The following is a 27,083-nucleotide window of genomic DNA, read 5'->3' on the forward strand; positions in this document are numbered from 1 at the left end:
CAAATTCCTCCATCTTGACCCCAGACCCTTATTATAAACAATATGAAAAAAACTACTTTTTCACCTTGTAATAATCTAACTTACACTCTACTTATTTTTTGTGACGTGTAATTCTTCATGTAAGGGTGGTAGTTTTTCCCAGGGAGAGAAATCAAAGGCACAGGGGTTTGGGCACTGTGCCAATGTTCCTGAGCCCCCTGCCAGGGTCTCAAACCATCCAGGGTATCCAGAGGGATGTCCTGGGTTCTCACATTGATGTACCATCAATGAAAGTTCAAAGGAGAAAGGCAGGGCTGGTGCAGCTTTTGGTGTGGCCCTCTCTGCTTCATGGCATTATTGGGGATGGATGGATGGATGGATGGATGGATGGATGGATGGATGGATGATGGATGGATGGATGGATGGATGATGGATGGATGGATGGATGGATGGATGGATACAGGCCAAAGGATTTGAGAATGACCACAGACAGCTGAGCCAGAACAGCTCTAACCTAATGAAGACAATATCCAAGGTGTGTTTTTCTGCCCAGAGCTGTCCCAGCAGTGTTTATTTGTCAGTGTTCCAGCACAGGTTTCAGTGCCCTGGCACAGAGGTGAGGGCCCAGCAGGGCCCAGCACGGCCATTCCCAGTTCAGTCCTCACTCCCTGTCTGCCTCCCATTCTCACAGGAGATTTGACAGGCAATTTATTAACTCCACAAGCCTTCACACAGTCAAGACTAAATTTAGAATTATTATTCATGGAGATGAAAGCTAACATAGTGTCTCCATTACCTCCTGAAATAAGGGGTCCATTAAGGACCAGTGAGGTAACTGCTTCCACAAGGTGCCATCTGTTCATAGGCACATGTAATCTTTCAGTTCCAATTATCCTCAGAGATCTCATTTGTTTCTCAAAACCATGAGTTGGTTCAAATATGAGACTACTCATTTTTTCACCAACTCCAGTAACTCTTTGGATCATATTCTTTCTGCAATTTCTTTATTTAGTGCATCTGTCTTCTGTGCCTTGAAATTCTCCCTGAGAGACCCCAGGCCTGGATGTTAGCTGGTGGAAAACTAGGCTAAATCTAACTCTTAATGTCTAAAAGGCATGAGTTATTGCTAAACTGAATAATAGCCACAGTATTTATTTATGGAGTTGCTATGCCACTGCTACCTTTTCCTAACTTATTACTTTGTAAAGCTCTTTGGGATATCCAGAATTTGAAAGGTGATATATTAAACTGGGCTCTATTATATTTCCTGTTGCTATCAGCAACTTCCCTTTTTAGCCTGGTTTAAGGCATCTATGTGTGTTTTGTGAAATGCATTCCTATTCCTGTGCTCCAGGCTCCCAGATGTCCATTTTAGGTAGTAAAGACCAAATACTAGGAGGTGCTACAACCAACATTTTTTCAGAGCACGAGCCTTTAATCCCGTCAGAAGGACTAAGAAAGGAGTTTGAAATGAGAGGGCAGAGATGGGAGCAATGCATTCCTCATTTGTCATTTCATTGCTTGGGTAAAATAGTATTAAACTCAGTAAAATAACATTAAACTCTGCAAAATAATCAGTCTGCTTACCCTGAAGAAAGATTTTATTCTTTTCCATTTCTCAGAAGACATTTCTTTACCACCAGCCACAAATTCTGATACTGTCTTATCCCCAAAAATTCATGAAACAAGGTTTTGCTTTTTTAATTCCAGCATAATAATGTGGAACACTAAATTTTACACAGCCCATCAAAAATGGTAACAACTATTGACAGGGCAGTGTGACAAACTAACAGTTGAATTTCAGTGTGTTTTGGTGGATTTTTTGGCCCGAGGGAGCAAGAGTCTGCTGATGGCAATGGCACTGAAATGATAAAATGTTAGAAAGCTGCCTTAATCATGAGATCCCTGTAGAGAACACAAGTTTCCCAAGAGTCACCTGCTGAACTGAAATTTCTGAGGACACACATCGTGGTGTAAAGAGTTACAGAGACCCTTAGGACAATTAACATTTCCCCAGGAGTAAAGATGTCCTTGCTAGAAGCTGAGATCAACCTTCCCTCCCTTTCTCATTTCTGGGAAACGAGCATTTCATTTCATAAAGATTTCTTTTGTTCCCTTTGTTCTAGGAGATTATCTTCTTAACAGTCTAGGCACTTAGATCAAAGTGTCTGATTTCAGAGGGATTTTATGGTTGTTGTTGCTGTTTTGTGTTTGCTTTTCAAATCATTCCTGATGTATCTTGCAGCAAGAAAAAAGAAACTCTCTACGGGTGGGGAAGCAGAACCTAAACTTCCAATCCCACATGGAAGATGCTGCAATCAGGCACATCCCATCAGCTCCAACACAGTGATGAATCCAGCTGAGTTACTTGTAATAATGTCTAAGAAAACAGATGAGCAGTTGCATCCAGATTTTCTAAATAATAAGTTTCCACTGGGAAGCTGCATAATTCTTTTTGCAGATGGACATCCCTGTAGACTTTCAGTACACTTGACTATTATTAGAACAAGGAAAATGGGAAGAGAATATTTTAATATTTGAGATTTTGCCTTTCCCTTACTACACTGATCTCAGAATTATTGCTCTAGGATTTCTCCTTTTTTTCTTTTCATTTTTTTTTAATGAAGAATTTAATGCTTATGGACACTTTTAATTAAAAATACACATTCCCTATCCCCTCTTCTTTGCAGCTTTCATTCTTCTTAAGTTGCTGGGATTCAAACAGAACACTGGGGCTAGAGCAGAACAAGGAAGTGGGTGGATGGGGGTGCTTCTATTAAGTCAGAGACATTAAAAATCAAAGGCTGCTGAGACACAGATTTATCCTACTCAATCCTGGACCTAAAACCCATGCTCTGACAGTAGGCATTTGGGCTGCTACCTTCAAAAAGCTATTAAGATCAAAGATGAATGAAATGTTTCCAATTAGACATAGTTAATACTGAGGATTGCTGAGTTTGGTGAATTCTGAACATTCTGCCATCTCTCCCCATGCACACACACGTGTGATCCCTCCCAGAGTGAACTCCAGAGGTTTTTTGTAATGGTCATTGGTTAGGCTGCAATTTCAGCTTCAGAGACAAAAGTCAGGTAATTTAAAGGTAAATAAGGCAAGCAGAGAGAACAGAAAAGGGTCCATTGTGCTCATCCTGAATTCACCCCTGCCTTCTGCAGTAGAATCACCCCAGTAGAATTACTGCTGCTGAGGCTCAGCATTCACATTGAGACGTTACCATGGCTATCAGAATGGACATTACACTAATGTTTAAGAGCCATAAAATTTTGGGTGAGTTAAAAGAAACATGTTATTGCTGGTTCTTTTTCAATTTCTAGCTGATGCATACACACATACACACTATTTATGTACTGAATTAGTACTGAATAAGTGAAGACCCCAAATTACTTGCAAAATTAATTTGGATTTTAAAATAAGATCATTTTGGATTCATTCCATTTCAACTTTGTGCTTTTGCCAAATGATAAAATAATGATTTTAACTGTCTGGCATTCTCTGCTCTGCCACAACAGGGAGATTTATTCAAGAATAAATGCAGGAAGAAATACTTCAGCTGTGATGCTAAAGTGCCTAGTGCAGTAACACAGTTCAGAGCAGTGACTCTCACCTTGTGGAGCAGAACCAGACCATGAATTTTATTGAGTGTTAAACTTCAAGTGTTCTCTTCTTAGGATAAACTCCCCTTCAAGCTAAAATTCGTGCAGTACAGAAGATGCATGTGATCCAAGGAAGTTTAGTTTCAGACACAGCATGTTGCAGAACTGATTGCTGTGAAAGCAGCATGGTCTGCAGAGGCACAGGGGCTGCTCCTCTGGTAATAAATCAGTGGGAAAGTCTCAGAGGCAGCAGGGCAAAGGATGGGAAGAAAAGTCTCACAAAGCCTCAGTGACTCCAGAGTCTCTTCCTCTGAATGAGGATATAGTCACATCTCAGCAGGCCTGCAATCAGTGCTGGTATCCTCCCATGAATCACTGAAACATCTCCAGCCTTTCAAAGCCCAAATTCTGGGGCACAAGCTGGTGCTGCTGCTCTTTGTCATGGGTGCTTGGTACTGACGTGTGTGAACCTGGCTTGTCTTGCACCTGAGGTGCATGGTTGGCATGAAATAAATTGTGTATCTCTGAGGAGCATTGCATCATCTCAGCAGATCTTTGACAATCTTAGGGAAATGAAGACTTTAGGGCTATCAAAATGTTCACTGGTAACAAAAATTAAGCTGTCTCTTGGATTTTTTCAAATTTTAGTGTTATAATTATCTCCTGATTGATACACAATATATTTGCAAACTGAGATGTCATTTCAAATTCCCAAAGATCAAAATAGTCATATGAAATAAAATCAAACATTTTTACATTGTCAAAGTGCTAAAGTTCTTTATTTTTCCCTTGGAAAATCTGATAAAATCAACATATGTACATGCAAATGTACAATTACATTAAAATAGGATTTTTGAACAGAAACATGTTTTGCCAAAAGAAGGAATTATTTAGGTATCTTCAACATTGACTCTCTGGGTGAAAAGATTAACTTAATTATTGTTTTGTTGGCTAAGGAAGTCATTCAATTGAATAGTGCTGTTCTCTTAGTGTAATGGCAGTATTTAAATCCTCTATTTACAAACAGGGGACCAGAGAGGAGGTTCCTCCAGCTGTGCCATCGACTTCCCCATGACTAGTAGGACAAGCTGATAGAAAGAGTTTAAGAAAAGGGGAAAGAGAGAGCCTTCACTTTGCCCTTCTCCTTCCTTCTGACAATTTTGAAGATCAAGAACTTTCTTATTCTGGCACCCACAGTGTTGCATGTAACAGATACTCTTACATATTAAACTTTCATGTATGTATGTAATCCTTTTCTATTATAATGCTATTAAATTCACTCACATTTTTGTCCTGCAGTACATCAAGTAATATCCCTCTTCTTCGTATTCCTCTCGTGCTTTTGAGCTCCTTGATTATTTAAAAAAATATAAACAAGGTGAAAACAATTAAACCATTTTATCCATTTTGGTCCCAGAGCCCAGACTTGACACTGAGAGACTCCTGAGTGGAAAGGGAGTTCAGTCATTGACTTTCATGCCCCTCTTTCCCATCACAATTAATCAGAATGAGGGATGCTTCATGCTCACTAAATGAGGAGGTTTATGGATAGTTTTTTGCAGTGCCACAACACAAGCACCATCAGAGATGCTGGCAGATTTCCATATCCAATCTCTCATGCAAATAAATATTGGCGATCCATTTCATTCAAATTATTAGTCACTGCTCCCCCTCCCTTCCCTTCTTACGTCTGTTAAAATTATTCATTTTTGAGAAGCATTAGGGGAATAATCCACAATCAACAACATGTCCAGTGTTCAGCCTTGCTGCTTGCAGAATAACTGATCACAGAACCAAATATCCCCAGTGCCCCAGGCACTTGTCTGGAGGGGACAGAGCCTTCAAATACTGAGTGACTCTTCCCTGCAAACTGCCTTCAACAGCATGTTTATATGCTTGAAATGGATCATATTAATTTTTATTCACCACAGATTTCTATATGATGTTAAAATCCTTTACTAACAATGAGCCTCAGGTTCATTAGTTTTGGCTGGACAGGCAAGTCAGGGAGTATTTTCCTATCTCTTTATTTGGATGAATATGCAAATATTTCTATGACAGATACATGCATAAGCAAACTTGCAAGTGGGTATTTGCAAATATTTTTGCCACTCTGAAATTAGCTCTCTACAAACAACCCTGCCAGTAAAACTCATTGTAAGAGTGTTTGCAGAGAGCTAACAGATGAGAGGGTGGATATGGCTGGACTGAGCTCATTTAAATTCCCAAGCAAATAGTTCCTGAAGTTTTCCATTATTCTCCCAGTTTTATTTTCAAAATATTCTGAAAGATAGAGATTTAGCACCTTCTTAAATTGCTGAGGACAAACAGGAAGATAACAGGAGTCTCTGAGGGCCATTCTCCTTTTGATGTCTCTCTCCACATGTTCTTGATCTCTGTTCTGGGAGATGATATCTGTGCAGCCTGGGCTTGGATTTCCTGTTGCCTCCAGAGCTGAAGTGTTCCCACATGTGGAATATCCAGAAGTATCACAGCTCATTCACAAGGATCATGTTCCAGCCCTGGGTCATTACTGCTTCTGCTGGTCACAGCTGCTGTGACTTTTTAGTGGGAAAGAAGACAGAAATTTGGAGAGTAACAGCCTTCAGCCATGCCTTGAACCAGCATTATCAACTCTCCTCACATGGCAGATGAGCAGTGGAATAAACTCACTTTATCAAAAAAAAAAAACCCACACAATAGTTCCAGATAAATATATCTGGTCTAATAATTTCTGTGGACATTTTGTCTGTTATACTCAGGTGTCCAAATTTTCTTTCAACGAGTAACTTCTTTGTGTTGCTAAACACATCTTTCACCTCTTTATTATTTCCCCTTCTCCTTAAACTTATCCCAATGACTAAAATGCAGGAGCACTGTGAAATTGTTTGGATGCATCACACTTCAGAGATACAGCTTTGAAGCAGCAACACTGAAATGGCAATAAATGAAAGCTTTAAAAGAAATTAATTAAATTCAGATTGATATCTTCACATCCAAGAACATGAAGTGGCTTTGATTTCCAGGTCACATAATTTTCAGATTAATTAGCAGCAATGATTCTTAATATATCATTTAAACTGATTACAGGAGGCAGCAAATAAGAGTATCTTCACGGGAGTTTAGAGCAGTTTAACTAATATGCTTTCACTTCAAACCTTCAGGTAATTCATCTTAACTTGCTCAGATGTCCTTGTGCACCTATGCAAGTGAAGATGAATAACCTGGAGGTTTGGGTGATTTCTTGCTCATCTGCAGCTGCCAGGAACACACCTGTAGCACTGGGATGAACAGAGGGTATCCACAGCAGAAAAGGTGCTGTAATTCTGCTGTGGATTTATGGCTACATCAGCTGCTCTGTGCCTCTGCTGCCTGCAGTGATCTCAGGGGTTTTCTGTTCTTTGGTGTGCAGCTGGCAGGGAGCAGCTCCTCACCTTGCAGCAGGGGGGAGAGAAAGGTCAGGTTTGCTATCAGTGTGATACCAAACAGGGCTCCTCACATGTGCTGGATCCTGAGAATCACTGAGATCAGGGTCCAAAAGAGGATTTCTCTGTAGTCTGAAAAGTTGGTAATTTTTTTTCTTTTTAGTTTTAAAGAAATGAATCCCCCCCCCCCCTTTATTTTCTTCTCCTTACTGTATTATATTGTCCTAACTCTCCCAGTAGGCAGCAAAGAGGAGCTCTAAACTCTCTACAGCAGCTACAGTTAATCTGTGCTTATGTTGAAAAGTAAATATTTTGATTGAGAACACATCAAAAAACCCTGGAACTTTTTTTTACCCTCCTACTATGATTTGTGAAAGTGATCATGTCTTATGTTTTCCCTTATAGTGATGATAACATGGCTTCTCTATTTCTCTAGGAGAAAGGGAATTTTTTTTTCAGATAACCACACATTCAGACGACCATTCTTGAGTGGAATTCTGCTCATGCTTATTACAGAGTTTGCACATTGCTTGGTGTGTGTGACAGGAGATGGAGGAGAAAGGGGAAGGAAAAAAAGAAGAAAATAACTGGAAAGAGTGGAAAATCCAAGAAAAATGTTTTAGCAAGAAGACTTGATATAGAAAAGAAAAACGTCTATATTTTACAGAAAAAGCAGATTTTAGCATCAGTCTGCAAGCCTCCTTTTAGATAGGATAACATATTTCCTCAATGAAAAAAGGAAAAAAATTACTCTCTGGAAGAAAAAAATCCTGGTTTAAAACACAGGGCAAAGGTCTCTGAACTCAATCTGGGGTTTTTTTGGAACCCAAAATAAATAGTTTAAGCAGTTATCAAATACAGCCAAGTTCCTCTGCATTTGCCCAATCTTAGTTATCCTCTGGCCTCTTCTGTACTTGTTTGCTCTAAAATACATCAAAGCCACGTCTGAGATAAAACACATCAAACAGCAGCAACCTCTGGAACCAGGGAAATTGTAAATGAGGAAAGCAGAGAGCAGCAGATTAACCATGTTGAGTACAGAGAGATGAGGCTGCTGAGGAAGGATGCCCAGTGGATTTCTTGCTTTGCCACAAGGACAATGCCATCTGTGCATTTGACTGGCATTTCCTCTCTAGAAATGACCAGCGTTTGTATCTGTGAAGCTCCTGTGAAGCTGGGGGAAGTCACGGATGCCCCACCTCTCAGCAGCCCTTAGGAACTGTGCTTTCCCCAGGCACAGCACATCAGCTGCGTGCTCAGGAGGTAATGTGTGGTCAGTGGTGTCTCTGTTGAACCCGAGCCGATCACCTGTGTGTGTTTTAGAGTCTCTGTGTTCCAGCCTGAGCACTGGAGAGAGAGTCAGGAGACTCTTCTGTTGTTTCCAGAATTGTTTATTTTATCTAATCTAGAAGTTCTCTCCCTGACTAGCCACAGTCCTTCCAACTAGTCAGCCCAGGCACACTGCCCACCCCTGGGATGGCATTATCTTTTTATACTAAAAACTACATAAACATTATTTACAATTATCTTCCAATACCTATCACTTACATTGTACAGTCTGCTCTAAACCAATCCAGAAATGCCAACATCACCCAAAAGATGGATGCAGGAAGGAGGAAGAAGGACAGGACACGCCCAGGTTTCTCCATCTTGACCCCAGACCTTATTATAAACAATCTTAAAAAAACTACTTTTTCACCTTATAATAATCTAACTTACATTCTACTTATTTTTTGTGACTTGTAATTCTGCATGTAAGGGTGGTAATTTTTCCCAGGGAGAGAAATCCAAGGCACAGGAACTTTAGGCTCTGTGCCAGGGCTCCTGAGCCCCCTGCCAGGGTCTTGAACCACCCAGGGCACCCAGAGGGAAGTCCTGGATTCCCACAGTAATGGAGCAGTTATATTTCTCCAGAGGTTTTCACTGTGAGAGGCTGTTGGGGATCTGATTTCTCCTGGCACATCTTGCTAGCCCATGATTTCTGTCTGTGGTGGGAGAGGGGACATCTGGGATGAACAGCCCTTCAGCCTGCAGTTACCTATCCCACTAATTGTGCATCCCATTTAATTCAAGGTTCTTGCCTGGGAGGAGGAGGAACAGCATGGCAGAACTCTGTGCAAAAAATGGGAGATGAGGATGGCAGCCCCAGTGCCCCAGCTCAAATGAAGTCAGAGTGTGGGTAGGAATTCCCTGTGAAATATCAGGCTTGGGGGGCACCCAAGGCAGTGTAGGGTTTTCTTTGTGGTCCTTTTTCATTCATGCACTGCTCTAGGAAGATTAGGGCAAAACCAGTAAGATAAAGTGCAAAAACCTAATTTTTGAGTTAATTTATATAATCTGTCTCATTGAGATGCTAGGAAGGTATTGTGTTTACACAGCTTTTATATGGTGACCATTGCCTCACCAAGTAATTGTGGCTTTTTTGTGACCTAAAACTCCCTAAAAGAATGGGAGCACCTCCAGCTCCTGCCAACCTGCAGCCTGGTGTGTGAGCCCATTTCCCACTGAAACCCTGGTGTTCTGTTCTTCCACACTGACAGACCTCACTGGCCATCTCTGGCAGTTCAGGTTGCTGTGACAAGGAGGACCAAGGCTAAATCACAACAGCCATCACTACAAAACAGATTAAAACCCACACAGTGTGTGTGTGCACGTGGAGATGTGGGCACCAAGCACTCAGGGCTGCAGTGCTGGGGTTGGAATCAGGGGAGGGAGCATGTAAAGAGCCATAACCTTCTGTCTCCCATTCCCTGTGAATACAAATAGTGTAGAACAGCAAGACTGTCATTGTATTTGTAGTCATAGAACGAATTTTACTAATATTTGGATTGCATTTAGTTGGCCAGGTCTGGAAGCATTCTTGCCACCATCTCATCCATTCCTCAGCCCCATACCCTGGGTTAAGGATCATAAATGCTAGAGTGGACATACAAGTTCTGTCAGAGCAAACTAAAAGTTTTGGCTTTATGAGGACAGCACATAGATGCAAAAATTATCTACTTTCATTATCATGGTTCTAAGCTGAAATGTGCCACAATAAATGAAAGTTTTCTGCTGCTCCCACACCTAATTCCTTTCCCCATTTTCTGTGCCACCAGCTCTTTTTTAAAGAACTCTTTTGTCCCAAACTTCAAGAAAATAAAATGCCAACTGCAAGATTTCTTCCTCTTGCTGAGGGAGAAATGCCTTTTCTCCAATCATTTTCAGCAGCACATGATATCAGGATTGAGCAGCTGTTTGCAGCTGCCAGCTCGTGCAAAGGAACCGTGCAAATGGAGCAGAAAAACCTGAGCGGTTCTGATGCCTCTTTGGTTTCCTGCCCAGTTAACCCCTCCTCATATGAACATTAATATTTCCTGAGGAAGATACTAGTGCAGCATTACTTGGATGAAAAAGTGCATTCCAAGGTAGGCCAATGAAACAGGAATATTTTAGATGGACTAAAATCATGCATTTAGAAAAAGAAAGGAATAGCCATGAGTAAAGACCTCTGTTGAAATATCTTGGAAAATCTTGTTCTCCTGTCAGTTCTATAGATCTTGTATCTCTCCCTTAGGCTCCAGCAAGAGGCAGAGAAGGGTATTTTGGTGATAAGTGTAAATGTTAAAGCAATATTTACTGGCCAGCTGAGCAATGTGTTACCATGCTTTCATAGATTCTGAGATCTACAGAATCCTGGCTGTGAGGTTTTTTATTATTTATCACTTTTAATAAGCTTCCAATCAACCTTAAAAAACACAGGAGATGCTGTGATGGCTATGTTGTTAATTTTCTCCTTTACAAAACACTCCACCAAATTTAAGTGGCTTTACTCTGAAAGGAATGCAGAAAAATGTGTCTATACTCCAGATGTCAACATTCTAGGAATCAGTTTGAGGTCATCAAGGGTTATACCTTTCTGGAGATACTTCAGGGTTCTCTTCAGACCTAACTTTTTTAGGTAAGGAGGCTCCTCAGCCACATGGACATCAATACTGTGGATGGCTGAGCAGAGAGGAAGTAAAATAGGACCAATGCTCCTCACAGCTGCAAAAGATCCTTTTAATTTATTTGTTTTGGTGCTCACAACTGTGAAGGGCTTCTCAGAGAGGGATGGCAAGAACTGTGCATAGATTTCATCTCCCTGCAGAAGTAATTTGTCAGGCTCTGCATGAGCAGAGATGTGGATGGGCTGAGATTTTCCCTTTTGGCAGGTGTTCTCCATTTTCCATAATGTGGACACCAAAGTTGCTCTGAGTGGTCAGGAAGAAAAGGCAGAAGTGGGATGTGAAGGACACAGCAGGAGGAAGCAGCCAGCCCAGGGTTACATCACAGGAAAGCTGAGGAAATAGAAACATCTCTGATACTCTAAGAGATCTTTGTACAAAGATCATCAGCTGGGCCTTGCAGCCCAGAGAAAGCTCCAGGTTCCTGGAAGGATTTAACACAGAATAATGCAGAACATCTCCATGGGCTGCACTGCATCCTTGGGCCGCATATACATCTCATTACACCTAATTAGCCCCCCTGCTTTAATTACAACCTTCCCCATCCCACTGCAAGCAGGATTCTGGCAGATGAATGAAGTTTCTTCCTGCTGTTCCCTGAAGGAGCTGTGTGCTGCAAGGCTCAGTGTGGGAAAGGTCTTCTGCTGACCACAGAGAACAATGCCAGCAAAATCCTTCTGCTAATTGGTTTTCCATGGCCAGATGAGCTCCCAACCCCTATCTGAATCTGTTTGTCCCCAAGGCTGTAGCAGCTCTGCAGATTCAGGAATTTTCAGCCTGTGGAGCTATGATAAATAGAGGCAGGTAATGGCAGTGCAAATAGCCTGCAGCACTGGAGGTCTGCTCTCTATTAGCTGCAGAATAGCTCCTGCTGAACCCCAGGTTTCATGGCAAATATCTTCTTTCAGCAGCTGTTTCCACAGACATCTCTAGTACACGCACCATGAACTGAACTGCTGATCTTGTCCTGCCTGTGAAAAAGCCTCTGGATTACATTTGAAAATGAATTAACTTTGGATGATGGTGTTGACAACCAAATTCTGAAAAATTTTTGACACTGGTCTCATCTTTGTTATTAGTGAAAAATGGCATCCAGCACCAAATGCTTCAGAAAACTTTCAATATTTGTAAACATCTCCAAAGCTGAAATATTTAAGCTTTAGGATTCAGGGGAGCTTTAATGTCTACAGAGGAACCTGAATTTTAATTTTGTAATTGTATGTGGAGCCAGCATCCTGACTTAAAGCAGCTCTTCTATTGTGAGATCTGTTTTAAGCTGTTTACAACTTGAACAAGTTTTGAGAATTTGAATTGCAGGCTTTTGAATTAATTTGATGTTTGTAGAAAAGCATCTGTTAAATTGGTGTAGAACTCAGTCTGAGAATGAGAAAAGAGAAAAAGTACATTGTTAAAAAAGTCCTCATTTACTTCCAAATTCAAAGGCAAGGACTTGACAGGTACCAAGGAGAAGATAAGGTGGAGGAGTTGTCTCCTCGCCATTATTTTGAAAAAAAAACCAAACAAACAACAAGACAAAACAGGAACATAAGGAAATGTGAACCTCAGGGGTAAAAAAATCCATTAACAGAATTGGTAGAGTCTGGCACTTAAATTTGCTGAAGACTGTGTCCCAGCCTGCCAGTCATGTTCTTTGAAGTTGATGAAGACTTAACAGATCATACCCTTTCCCCAGGGTGTCATGGGCAAACGAACCTGAATTTGGGGACTTTTTACATAAATTATCAACCCAGTCAAGACAACTATCTAATCAGTGATTTGTTTTTTGAGAAAAAGAGAAAGTGCAAATGATTAAAAAAGCACTTAAGTAAACACCCTTCCTCCTCCAGCCTCAAATTAAGTCAAATGCCAGCCCTCCCACCTTCCCAGCGTGAATTTTTCATGTTTTCACTCCAGGTTACACTCAGTCTGTCACAAACCTTCAGTGAGGCAATGGGTGGTGAGGTGAGGTTGTTTGTACTGGTGCTTCTCACTGTGCCCACTGTGTCACAGCTCATCCACAGCCACAGTGGTGCCATGGGGTTGCCATGATCATGGAATTGGTTGTCCCTGACCCACAACTGGACGTGGTCCCTTCAGCCTTGTACCCCAGGCATGGAGCACCACCACAGGCTTTTCCATGAGTGAGTCTGTGCAGTTGGAGCCAGCAGTGCTGTGAAACACCCTGGTCCAGAGCAGCCAGACAAGGAATGAGGATGGATCCTGCATCTTTCATCGCTGTGCCCGGTGCTGAATGCCTGCTCCAAAAGGGGCTGGCACCTGCAGGGTGCTCCATTTACAGGTGAACTGCCATGGCTGGGACAGTGCAGAGAGGCCCAGACTCCAGATGCAGAGGGGCTGAGCTGTGGTTTTCATGCTGCAGCTGCCCTGTGGGCTGGGCATGGGGAGCAGGCACGGAGGATTCTGCCCCCCAGCCCTGCAGTGCAAAGGCTGCAGCTTGTGCTGTCAGTAAAACCTCCAGAGAGCTGCAAAGCTGTGCCATGCCCCCAGCGCTGGCACAGGAGGATGGCAGCCTGCTGCCATTGCCTGTTCTTGATCTGCTTTGTTAACAGAGCACAGAACTAATGCACAGTGCTTGTGGGAGACACCTCAATGCTGCACGCTGGATTTGCAGCAGAGGAAAACACGGGGGCTCCTTTTCTCCTTTTTAAATATAACCCACATGCAACAAAAATGTGCTGGGACTTTACGTGACTTCAGAGGTGAGACCTCTTCCACCCTGACTTTAAACAGGCTGCTGTCTAATTTGATTCTTGTTTCTAAAGAGTCATCATTTCTGATGAGGAGAATACTCCCAGGCAGTCACGCACACTTTCTGTGCCACCTGCAGAGTCTCGAAGCAGAAGTGAAGCAGAAAGACACGAAGACTTTTATTCCTGGAACTGGGAAGCAGGGGGATGTATCAGGACTCCACTCTGCAGTAAACTATAATAATTTTGGAAACAAGCTACAATCACACCCCCCCATTTTAAGAGTGACAGTTCTTACAGAAAGGTCCTGGCAGTGCTGATTTGCGTCTCTGCTCGAGCCCTGACAGCAGCACCTCTCTGGGAGGGTCTCCCCAAACACAGTGCATGTGCAATGGGACATGACAGCCTGTGTGTCTGTGGGCGAGTCCCTCAGGGGCTGTTATAAGCCTCAGCACCATGTTCTTTTAACTGCCTGAGAGAGATTATAATTATTTTTCTGTGCCTGGTGGAATGTCTTCCCGCTACTATAAAATACAATTTGCAAACAAAAATACAAGAAAAGGGATTTTGGATGATCTGGGCACTGTCCAGGGCCAATTACAGAGCACTGTTTTTCTCTCATCAACAGCTGTGAGTACAGTTTATAATAATTTACTGAAGTTGTTAAAAAGAAGTAATTCTTTGCACATCTGTTTTTCATAGGCATTTACTGCCCTGTAGAAAATGTAATTAAGTAGTATTCCTGCCTGTTGGGTTTTTTACACAAGATCTTTCTGTTCCACTGCTGCTGTTAAATTCATCAAGAGCTGTGCACCAAATTTAATCCAGAATTTGCCTTTGAGAAAGGCCCCACAGTGGGCAAAACTACCTGGTTTTGTCTGCTCCATGCCCAGTCTGTACATGGCCCTGCTCACCACAGCTGAGGCTGACCACAGTTTCTGGGTGGATTGGCTGCTTTGAGTCAGGATTTAGGAAAAAACTCCAGCATTAAAGAAGGATAGTGGAGGGTGGGGATGGAGAGGCTCCTAGGAGTCCTTAATGGAGTGGTAATGGCATGCAGAGCCTCTCATCTCTAGGTTTCCAGGCCAAATTAGCTGTAGTGACCCAAAGCTTTTTGAAACCACGAAGTCACGTATTTCATTTTAACTTGTAATAAATAAGAAGACAATTTGACCTGATTTTTCCAAAGGGGTAAGTGTGTGTATGCCCTGTTGGGAGTTCCTCTGAAAATCAACAGCTTGTCTTTGAGTAAAACAGAGGCAGTTTTTCTCCCTGGCTGCCTTTGAAGCTTCCCAGGCAGCCCCATCCAAAGCCAGGGCATTCCCTCCTGTGAGAGCACCAGGAGGGAGATGCTCTGACCCTGGCCAGCCTTCTCTGCCCTCTTCTCACCTCCTCCACCCTCTTCTCATCTCCTCTGCCCTGCTGACTCAATCAGCAAGTTTTCCTAAAAGGAGATACTCCCAAAATATCCACTGACTTCAAGAGTTTGTTTACAGGGGAGACATTTGTCAAGTGGCACATGGGAACAAATGACTTTCCTTTCTCTCTCCTAGAACAAGCCTGGAAGTAATTTTGGAGTATATAGGTATTCACTGGCAGCAATACCCGAGTTTTTTCGGCTCTAAAACAAACAAACAAAAAAAGCATCATTCAGTTACATCTGTTTATAACAGCATAAGACAGTCCTAAGTGATGAAGTGCCATGTGGTATTTTCAAGCATTTTACCTCTTCAGTGTTTTTCCCTATCAGTGTCAACAATTTTTTTCTTTCTTTCTTTCTATTTTTTTTTTTTTTTTTTTTTTTTTTGTACCTCTTGTAGGCTGCTGTCTTAGGACACTTTATCCTTGTGAGTTAAGGAAAAACTTGATTTGGTCTCCAGGCTATGTTATACAGATATATAATGAAAAAAAAAAGAAAAAAGAAAAAAGTTCTGTATTTTTTTTCCCCAGTGGCAGATTGGCAGGATTTCCTTTCCACCTGTCCTCCAGCAAGGAAGATTCCTTATCTCAGCAGTTTTGCTCCTGATAATCACCAGGAAATATCACCCCAATTTTAATGGAGGCTGACAATAGTAGGACATCTGGTATTAAGAGAAGCTGTTAACCATATTCAAAATCTAAGTATAGCATGACAGCGAGGAAGTTACGTAAGATTCCTTGTCACTTTGGGTTGCAAGTGTAGTGGAGAATTCACTTACACAATCCTGGCACATAGATCTGCACGGGGTTCCTGAGATTTACACTTGGGACTCTACACCAGTCCCACCCTGGTTGGTCTCAGACTATTCTCTCCCTCCAGCCCTCATCCTGTGCTGCCCAGTGCATCAATTCCATCCCCTGGGAACATGGCCCTGCTGCTATTCTGGGTTTTTTTGGCACACAATCCCCTCTAGATCCATGGAATAATCAGCAGAACTTGTCATACCATGTCTGCTGCACCCTGGACGTGGTGGTTTGTAAAAATTTCTTGAAATTTTTACCGGCTGAGACCTGGATAGTTTTTTTGTATTTGATAAGAATTAATTAGTGTTAGATTTTTAATATTAATATATCGTTATATTAAGGAGAAAGTTCATGTGTTTTTGTGAAATATACATGTAAAGACAAAAAATTTTCCCATAGAATCCATGGGGATTAAAATCTCCATAAATTAAAAAGAGAGTCTCCTCTCCCAAATAAATTAATAAAAGACTATTTTAAAAATAATAAACTAACAAATTGTTTTCTGTATGTTAACAGTGTGAAAAAAGTGTGTTTAAAAAAAAAGTATTCTAAAGTTTTATTCTAAGTTTTATTCTTTTTTTTCCTTAGGATTTCTAATAATAAAATTTCTCTTTGTGCCATCTAAAGTTAAACCTATTTTACCTTCCTCCTAATCCTATCTAAAAACAAAAAAAAAATCAAGTTAACAAACCCAAACCACTACATGGGGGAATATTCCCTCCTGCCATCAGCCCAGCAATGCTGTGCCATGGATGTGGCACCGGAATCACCAGTGACCATTGCCTGTTGGCCCAGGAGAGCACAGGAACCTGTGTCCACAGTGAGGAACCAGCCCAGGACAGCACCACAGAAAACAGCAAAGTGCAGGGAAAACTGGGCTTCCCTGTGGGACTATGGACTAACATCACGAGGCAGTATTATAAATTTTAGGGCTCTTGAGTTGTCTGTGTATCTATAAAAGCAGAATAATTCTTTAACATTCCTGCTCTTAGTGAGTTAGTACTAAATTTGGAGAGTGCTGTGAATGGTTTGGGGGCATAGACTAATGGTATTAAAGGGACCAATGGTTCTTTTCTGGGCTATACTTGTGCACTGTTAATGATTTCTATAACTAAAGGCATAGCATAAGCCTAGGTCTCTTTAGTATTTAGGTACAAATCCGCCTTTTCTCATCCACGCAATTAGTTCTACTTAAGGCTGTTAGGACAGAGAGGCAAATGGGCAATCTTGGAAATTAAGAGAACTGCACTAGAAATGAAGAGGCATAGAGAAGCAGACCTCAGATCCCATTATCTGAACTCATTTTATTAAGGGCATATTTGCACTGTATTTGCAATTCCCTCAGAATCGCCTACCCATTGCTGAGGAACGTCTGCAGAGCAATTATGTTATCGCAGATGCTAATGCGACCTCGGGGAGGGAGGGATCCAGGAATCCTGCAGCTGTGGAGAGAAAATCTCACATTCTAACGATGCCTAATGAACTCTTGGCATGGCACCTTTGTTCTTCCTCCTTCCTCCTCATTGGCAGCTCGCTCCATGTGGAGCTGGGAAGTCAGTGGGGCTATACATTTGCCTGCTGGTGAGCTGTAGTGTCACAGCTGTTGGCAAATGAGTTGTTCCCTACATAGTTACATTAGGCTAATCTTTGTTCTGTGCCAGACTTTTTAGTTTGGTTTGGTTTGGTTTTCTGTTGTTTTTTTTTTTTTTTCTTCTGTATCTCAGTTGAGGCTGAGACAAAGAGGACCCGAGGTATTTATTGTGCTTTTCCCTCCTAAGGCTCTGAAAATTAAAAATGAGTTGTCACTGGCCCAAGCCCCACGAAAACTGGGGATTTCAATCGACATTTCTGCCCCATTTCACTGCAGAGAGTGGGATGTAATTATTACAAATGTCATGGTAACAAACTTGGTGGTTTTCACAGTGACAGTTGCCACTGCAGAAATAGCACAACAGAGAACAAAAATTACCTGTCAAGCAACTCATTATGTTCATCCAAATCCTGCTTGTTCAATTCTCCACTGGGCTGCACCTGACACAACACTTCCAAATGCTCTCACAGATTACCCGTGTGGATCTGTCTTGGGCCATAAACATCCTCCCACAGCCCACCTGGGCAGCCAGCACCGAGGTCTAGAGGGATTTCAGTGCCTCCACAGAAAATGTCTCACACCCAGTGCAAGCCCATACTCTTAATATAGGGTCTGGAGAGAGTAGGAACCTCACAGATCTGGCACGCTTGAGTGGAGCCTTGTGTGGAGGTGGCTGAGAGGAGACACATTGAATCCTGACATTCCCTGGAGCTGAAGGGCCCTGGGTTGTGACCTGCTCGTCACAGAGTGGGAGATTGACTGTTCTGCTAAAACTGTAACGCACGAGTCAGAGTATTCATTCTGAAAGCAGGAAATTTGGGTTAAATTTGCCTGTTTCCTCTGATCTGGTGTTTTCCAGGCCCTGGGAAGTGCCTGAGACTTGTTCCAGGATGGAGAAATTGGAAAGCAGATAGGCATGAAGGCAGCGATGCCTAGAGAAGCTGGAACAGAGGCTATGCAGAGTCAAGGGGAATAAAATGGGTATTTATTGAGAGGCCTTCAAAGGCCACACCCTGGCAGCACCAGTGCCACAGTTGAGGCCCCTGCCTGGATGGCTCCGAGATGGAAGTAAAAGAGGGCTTGGTCACAAGATCTCACATCTTTAGAGATTTTAGTTCATTTTCTTGCAAGCATCAACTGTCCAATTAACAGTCTCAAATTGTGAGGTTTCATCCTTCTTGCTTGCTTGCTGTCCCACCCTCCTCTTTTCATGTTGTTTATGCTCATGGCCTGAAGTTTGAAGAAATTGTCCTTGAGCCCCCAGGTGGAACAGGACTGGTTTGTCTTCATCACCCAGGTACAACAGAAAAGCACCCTCAAGCAGAACAGAAAAACTTAGAATTTAAGGCATCAGCAGGAGCACAGGACTCTGTCTCTGGTGAAGTTCCAAAGGAGAATTAAGGATTCATGGGACCAGAGACACCAAGACAATTTAACACATTTGAGTATTTCAAGACCACAGTGAGGTGACCTTGGACCCTGGAATATCACAGGGGTGGCTGAGCACATAGGCTTGGACTAAAGTGGCACTCAGGTGCCTTAAACCACTGGAGGGACATCAGCATTGAGCCTGCCAGTGACAAAATGTGACTGGCACATGGTGTTCCCTGGATGCCACAGCTGCCTGCCAGCACAGCCAGCCTGGCAGGAGGGAGCATCCCCCAGGGCTAACCTCATTTTCTCTTCTTTGTCCATTTGTCCTGATGCAGAAAGTGACATTTTTCCACCTTTTGGACTTTAAGTTCATGAGATGATTAATTCCATTCTTTTTCACTTCAAAATAACCTGATAAATACATCACTGAATAGGCCTTTTACCTGTAATGGGAAGGAATGTGATCAGATCACAAAATGCAAACACTGTTTGCATCCCTCCATGCTCTCCCTGAAGGGAAGGGTTTGATGAACACAAACACCAGGCTATTAAGCAGTGGTTTTTTTCCAGCCCATAACTCACAAGGGGGAGTCATATGTCTACTCTTAGGATCTTTTGCAGGGAGTTGACTGATACTCTGAGCTTTAGTGCCTTATGGAAAGCACTGCTGGATATTTTCTATCTTTTGCAGCCCACAAGATCAGGAGGGTGGAGGAAACAAAAAAGTTAGCTAAGGTAACAGTTGTAAAATCACAGGGAAAATCTTCACTGGAAAAAAATAATTATATCTTTCACTGGTTCTCTTAGAAGAAACACCTCTGAGGAAAGGAATTTCAAAATGGGGAAATGGTTGATTTTGAACCAAACCTTCATTGATTTCTATGATGTTTTATTCAAGTACAAGAAAACTAATCCAAGTAAAATAAGAAAAAAACCTTTCACCTCAACAAAAATGTCAGCTGTTTCCATCTCTTTTGACTAGGGAAACATATCATAGCCATGGGGACACCCTGCTTCATTCACCAGCAAGAAATTCCCTGTCACTTCCCAAAGTGATATATGGCCTTGAAGTCAATAACTTCTACGTGTAATAGATCAGGCTAGGATGTTCTAGTACAAATTTATACCATTGCTGAGGATGTGATTCAAGCACCTAAGGATGAACAAAGTAACCCACAAACCAGGCTCTGATTTCCCAAAGGGGTGCTTGCAATAAGAAATCAGCTGGCAGCATGCAGAATTAGGGCTTTAATTGCTCCTAAACCAAAACGATGGGGAACTATATTTTTAGCCTTTCAGAGTGTGTTCACTATTGGAGAAATTCTGGGATGGATGCCTATAAATTGATGCAGTAGATCCTTTTGACCTGGGCTACCAAGGGATTGACTGTAGCTCAATGAAGAGCACTTATGAACCAGATGCATTTCACTTTTTTTTCCCCAGTTCAATATTTTGCCAAGGCTGAACCTGAAAAGAGCAAAATTCTACCCCCTCTCCAAAAAGAGCAGCCGAGGATTTAATTTTTTTTTTCCATGTTTCACAGTTTTAAAATAAGGAATATGCTTTCATTTGCCTAACACTTTTATTAGGGTTTTTAGTGTACATCTGGAGGTGTGAGATTCTCCCTGTTTTCCACCTTATGTCTCCATCCCTCTTTTTTTATTCATTTAAGTAAGAAGGGCTGAAAAGGGGAAACACCAAAAGCTGAAGATTCTTTTTTTAGTTTACTATTTTGATCCTTCCTTTTCTCCAAAATAAAATTTTGCAAATTTAAGAAAACCCCAACAACAATAATAATTATTATTATAGAACTAGTTTCCCCTAAGTTACAATGAGTCGTTTTGACTCTGTTTTGTCTGCCAGGATAATAATATTGCAGCTACAGAGTACATGTTGGGTTTGGGCAGGCCTCTCAGCAGATGAAAAATAATTTTAATAAATAGAAGAAGCTATTGGCAGAGGAAGACAATCTTGGTATTTTTAACATGCAAAAAAAACCCCTATTTTCAGCCTTTGACCTTTCAGATCAGAAAATTCTGAGGAACAGTCAAAACTAGTTTGTTTTCAGCTTTCTCCATCATTTATACTCAATCTCTTCTCCACCCACAGGTTCACCCACTCCACTGCTAATTAAAACAACTCAATATCTTTGTCTTTTGTGCCTGTCTTTGCAGGGTCCCTGTTCCCTTGAAGCTGGAATGCTTCCTTGTATCCACAGAGAAGGGCAAAGAGAATTGTTATGTAATGTTGAACTGCTAAAGCAGGGAAGGAGAACACATTGCCAGAGCTCAGGGAGAATGAGGAGGTGAAGATTAATGAGTCTGAGGGGTTCAGGTCCTCTCCTCGTGTGCTGCCAGCATGGGGCACGTGCCTAGGAAGGGGAGGTGGTCACAGCCAGGTGAGCTTGCTGCCAGCCCCTAGAAATCATAATTTTTCTACAGGTTTGAAATCCAAGTTGTGTTCATCAAAGTGTGCCTTGGCTAGGTTAATAAGAGAAGAAGGTGGGGAAGGTTAGGGCAGGGGAGCTGCACAAGTTCTTTGAAGCTGGAGAAGACAAAATCACTTTATTTTAGTGGTTAATTTAAGGTCTTATCTCCACGTACTTGGAGCTCTGTATTGGCTGAAGCCACCCTTCCCTGCAGGGCTTTGTCCTCTGAACTCTTAATGAAGTTTCAATGGTGCAGCAGGGATGAAAGGTTAAGAACAAAACCAGAGAACCAACATTTTTTTCAGATTCTTGCAGATTTGTTCTCAAAGAGAAGAATATTCAGAGTCCCAATGCAGCTGGCAGATCTGTGCTCCTTCCCCTGTCCTGAAGCCTTTTCTGGGACATTTAAGCCAGGTTCCCACTGTGCTGAGATTCAGAAGCAGGTTTACAAAGCTCAAAAGCCTCTCAGGAGAAAGCTCCTTTGTCTTTCTCTTACAAAAGCCTTGTGGTGGCTCTCTGGTTGCTTTCCAGCAGACCCAGCTTCCAAAGCCTTCCCTCCAAGCACAGAGGGACATTTCTTTCACCTAACTGTCCTCTTGTGTTTGGAAAAGCTTTGAAGAGAGGCCACTTGTGGAGCATGTTTAGTAATAGGATGTGTCTTTGCTGCTTTGCAGTGTGCGTCCTATAAATGGCTTTGCTATGGCATTTAATCAATTGTTTCAGCTGTTTATTACCTTGTATATCACAATGCAATGGAGATAGTTGCTTTGGTTAACTTTATTGGACCTGAAATAAATACACAGGATCCACTTAGAGCTCTCTTGGAAGGAAATGCTTTGAATGCAGTGAACCAAAGCAGGCAGTGAAACTCGCTGCCCAACAGCAGAACAAATTTCTGTACAAAATTAAGCAACTGGCTCCGTGCTTGGAATGCCTTGGAGTGTATGGTGAGGTCCACAATGTTGTCTCAGCAGAGAAAAAAGTTTGCTGCTCCTTCTTAGATGACTCCTGTAAAGGGAGTGTTGAGAGCCCTGGTTTCACCTACCACAGTGGCAGCACAGAGCAAACAAAAATGTGTGTCCCAGAGCTACTGGAAAATGGCTGGAGAAGTCCCAGCACTGCAGACCAGAGAGCTCCAGCTTCAGCAGCCACACAGGAGGCAGAGAGTAGAGGAATCTAGAATGCCATATATTTCCTTGACTCCAATGATTTGTCCTCATTTTGGTTTGCTCATATTTCAGATACACAGACGGCCTGGGGATAACTAACAATAAAGTTAGGGAAGGAATTAGAACTGGCAAAACAGACAAGGCACTCCAGGATGTAAAACTTTCTGAGAGCTCAGTTTTCCTCCTGAAGAGTCTTGGCTGATTGCTCACCCTTGTGTGGTGGAGACAGACATCAGAAGAGGCTTTTTTTGCCTGGAGAAAACCAAATTAACTAGAGGCCAGAGTTCCTGACATCCATGCAAGTCTGACTCCAGCTCTAACCAAAATCTGATTTCCTGCAGGCAAATGCAAAACATCAAGATTGACTCCAGGGACACAGGACAGCAGTGCATCCAGTCCTTGCTGAAGGAATGCATATTAGGGGTCTAGGAGATATCCTGCCCTCACCTGTGAATTGAGCCCAAACCCTCCATTGTCCCGATTTTATCTTCCCAGCAAATTTTTGTCCATATTCCTCAGGCAGAGTCTCAGCCCAGCCGTTCCCTGGCATGGTGCTGATGGACACCATGTCCTGTGCCACGCACATTTCTGAGGTTACATCTGCAAGGAGTGGCCAGTCACAGAAAGCTGGGGTGCACAGGTGAAGGGGAGCCTTCATGGCAGGGTTACAGAGGTAAAAGCGTGGCTTGTGACCTCATACACTGAGTTTGGTTCTCTGAGTAGACAAACACTAAAATCAGGCAATTGGGCTTCACCTGCTCTGTTTCAAGAACCAGACCCCAGCACCCTCTGCAGTGATCACTGGGCTTCCCACTACCTGCAAGGAAAACACTCCTACCCAAAAACCACCCTGCCAATTTTAGGTTTGCAGCAGTGGCTATGTAGGTGAAGTGGAAGCCTGGAGAAGTTTTGTGAATTAATCTGTTCCAGGCAGTGAGCAGAAGACATGGGCTGCTTTCCCCTGCTGCTTGCAGAGCCTCTGAGGGCAGCACAGCAGGCAGAGCTGCTCTGCCAGGCTCTCCCCAGCAGCTCTGCAGAGAGCTGCTGTCATACTTAGTGGAGCATCTAATGCTTGCCAGCCAGGCAGCAAGGCAGTGGAGACAGGAATTCAGAGATGCCTCAAACTCTGGGGAGCACTAGTCAGCAAGCTGCTGTCCAACAAGCGGCAGTAATCTGAAATAAATCACACAAGCCCAGCTTTTTCCAGCAGAGGCTTATTATTCAAAAGGAAGGACACATCCAGTCAATGAGGCGTGGTGCTGCTAAATGGTTGGCTCAACGTGGGTGTGAGTGAGACAGTAAAACAAGTCCTGCTTCCCCTCAGAGTGAAGTCTCAGACCAGTTCTCGGGAGGTGAGAGCACAAGCCCTGTGAGCAGAGGCAGGAAAATTCCATTTTGCAGTTTAAATTACAGAAGATGGGCTCTGCCTGATCCACTCTTACATCACTTGGGTTTTGGTGGCAGCCAGGGAATTTTCTGACTCAAAGTCCTATGAGATCCCACTTTTTTTCCCAGAACAAAAGCTTTTCCTCCCATATTGTTTTCATTCAAAACTCAGGTCACGGAAGCTGCAGCCCTGCAAAGATACAGAACCAGAGTTATCCAGTCAGGTACTGTAGTTCCTTCCAGCTCTTGCTGCAAAGAAGCTTCCTTGAAGCAAGATTTTCTGATGGGGTTTTAGCACTCACCAGGTCAAATAATTGCATAATTGTATTCTTGCACAACCCTCTACCATGAGAACACCAGTCTGGACAGTCCTTTCGGTAAAAGTGCAGGTCTGATGAAAAAAGCATATTCCCAACCCTCCCCAGTTTGCCTCCTTGAGAAGCATTTATCAAGTTGGTTGTTCTGGCCATCCATCTCCAGCCTGTCATTAATCAGTCAGTACAGCACACGTCCACAAACTGCAGGGCACAAGGGCAGGAAGAAAACTGCATTTTAATTTTTCATGTTTATCATGTTCATAGCTCTCCACAGCAGCTCAATGATTTCTTTCTGTTCATAAAAGACAATTGGGAAAATTAGTTGGTTTCAGTTTAACAAGGTAATGATCCCATTTAGGGGAGATCAAAGCAAGCAGTGTGGCAAATGCAAAATGGTGAAATTAAGTTACTTTATTAATGCTCAATGTACTTGCACCAGAGTGATTGACTATCCATTAGGTTTACTGAGCTGAAATTAGCAATTATCAGCAATAGCCTCCTCTGTGTGGGCAAGTAGAGGTCTGGATCATGTTTCTACTTCCTGACAATGAATATTTCCACCTTGTAAAATCTCAACTGATGTAGGAGTGCAATGTAGTGGCCAGTTATACAAAAGAGTATGTAGGGCTTCACCTGTGACTTCTTTTTTTGACTGGTGCATCATAACATAATGAGAAATTATGCATATGCTAATAATCTTCCTGTTATGTTGATGGGTGACTTGATGACTGGCAGTAGCCTAAAATTTGAAGAAAATCAGAAATGAATACATTTTTCTCATCCATTTTCGTGATTCATCTATCAGCCAATAACCCCCCTCATAATCAATTACTGGCAAAAATCAGTGGTAGCCATTCTGTAAACAAAGTGATCAGCAGAGGAGGTGGAATCATTTGCAAGCTTTAACTGAAATCTGACAGTGTGAGAAGGATTTAGGTCCACATCAGTGCCTTATCTGTGCACATTTTTTTGTGTCTTCTGAGACAATTCTGCAATCATTGAATTCTCTGATGGCAATTATGTCACTTTATTCATTATTTCTCCTCCTCTGATCTTTCTAAATGTTGGGGAATAGGATCTTTATTTATGTAGTATTCATCTGTTCCTGTTCCTTGTTCCTCAGGCTGATAAACTTACAGTCATCTGAGACATGCTGAAGTATTTTTGTTTCAGCATAGGCTCCATGAATTTTATCCTACAGAGTGGTTGTGTATGCATATGCCTGTTCATTTCTGTGCCTGTTCTCCCTTAATGACTTTTGATCTTGCTGTCCAAATTAAAGCAAATTTGACAGCCAGGAAAATTCTTAAATATACCAAGTTCTTACAAGTCTTTTAAAAGTAGGTTGTCAGAAAGAGTAAAGAGAAGCTATTAGCAGAGAAAAGCTGCCTTTTCAACTCCTACCAGACATCAAACAAATCTACAAGAAACAACAATGTAAGAAAAAGCTCAATTTGGCATTTACATCTTGTTAGACACCAGAGAACCTAGAAGACACATGGCCATAACAAACCAGGATGCCTGCATGGCCTCACTTAGGTTTTGTAGCTCTTCTAATAAACCCTTGAATAAAGAAGTATTGCCTTTTTTGACTGAGTGTGATCTGAGAGAAGAGGGGGAACAAAAGAGCTTAAAATGGAAAGGCACAAAGAGAACATGGAAGGAAAACAGATCATTTGTGGGAGATTTGAGAAGGTGATGTGCTGTGAGCAAGGGCAGTGGTGGCTGGGCCCTGTGTGAGTCCTTTGTGCTTGGTGCTGTATTAAGGAGAAGGTCAAGTGGCCCTACCTTGGAGCTGTTTATTCCCATTTTTCTGTAATAAACTATAACAGCCCCACTGAATTTCTCATTAGGAAACATCCAAATTGCTTGTTTCTGTCACCCTGAACACTTTTAGACAAACTGCTTTGGGGTATTGCCAAATTAAATGCTCCATTTTTCCAGTAGCTGTGCCCATCCAAGGATTGCCATTACTTATTCTCTATTTCAGCTATGTATAATATGCAAAAATGTACAGTAAAAGCTTGAATCATTGGGGAAATATTTGGGCTTTCTTGTTTGAATTTGCCATTTTACTTTTAACATTTTAAGTCATACCTTTGGACATGTGCAGACATTCGTGTGAATTCATATAAATGTCCTTCTAGACACACAGACACATTCCTTCTGTATGAAATTAGGAGCGAGTGTAAGTAGCTATGTCATCTGCCAGGAGATAATTTGCACATTCCTTTTTGAAGAGACATCTGGTACAATTTAAAAATATTAGTTTTGCTACTAAATCTTAAGCTTAAAAAAAAAAACAAACCTTGCCAAGTAGAGAGGCTTACAATTTGTGTAACTTGATTTTCCATGCTTGATGGCCATATTGTTGAGTGTTTAGTATTTATTGAGCTGCATTTGACATCAGGACTTCTATTTACATTTTAGTCAGACAGTTTGAAAGTTGCTAAATTGGCCATGTGTCTCTAAAATGTGCTTGGTTTTTCCCCACACACACCTATCCATCTTAGTGACTCCGTTATCAGCACAATTATTGGTTTTATCTGCAGTGAGGAGCTGTCAGAAGCACAGTCCTGGTGCACAATCTATTTACTCTGCCAAGATAAAATGACTGATGTCCCTATGCATGGGGACTGGGTATTTCCTCAGAGCTGTGTAATTTGGGAAAGATTGGAGCTGCTGTCTTATGTTAGAGCTGCTTCTCTGCAGTGCTTCATTGCTTTCTTGCCAAAGTCACTGGGGAAGGTCTCTGCACCACTTTCTTTGGGAACTCTCTCTGCCCCGATGAGCAGGAGCTAGTTTGCATGTAGGACACTAAGGACAGGAGGGAAACTAAAATAAATATCTATACAGGGAGCAGGGTTGTAGTCAGATGTCCTGGT

Source organism: Catharus ustulatus, chromosome 15 (genome assembly GCF_009819885.2).
Source record: "Catharus ustulatus isolate bCatUst1 chromosome 15, bCatUst1.pri.v2, whole genome shotgun sequence".
NCBI lineage: Eukaryota > Metazoa > Chordata > Aves > Passeriformes > Turdidae > Catharus > Catharus ustulatus.